Consider the following 304-nt stretch of genomic DNA (forward strand, 5'->3'; position numbering starts at 1 on the left):
CTATAGTAGGACTGCTGACATAAAAGAGTAAAGTTAGGTTAAAATTAATTGTCTGACATATGAACCAAATTAATTGAACAATGATGTAAATCCTTCGATACTCTACTGAACTGCAGTGAAGTACATGCCTGCCAAAATCCCCCAAATACTGACTGAACTCCTTTGAATATGCAGCCATGAATCTTGATTCTCTTGCTCTTTCCACAACATATTTTTTCCACATTTCTTTTCTAATCCATTTGTATCCCTAGCAGAAAACATAAATTACTTTCGTGAGAGAAGCTCACAAAAAAAAAAAAAAAGA

This window comes from Meleagris gallopavo, chromosome 3, assembly GCF_000146605.3.
Source record: "Meleagris gallopavo isolate NT-WF06-2002-E0010 breed Aviagen turkey brand Nicholas breeding stock chromosome 3, Turkey_5.1, whole genome shotgun sequence".
Lineage (NCBI taxonomy): Eukaryota > Metazoa > Chordata > Aves > Galliformes > Phasianidae > Meleagris > Meleagris gallopavo.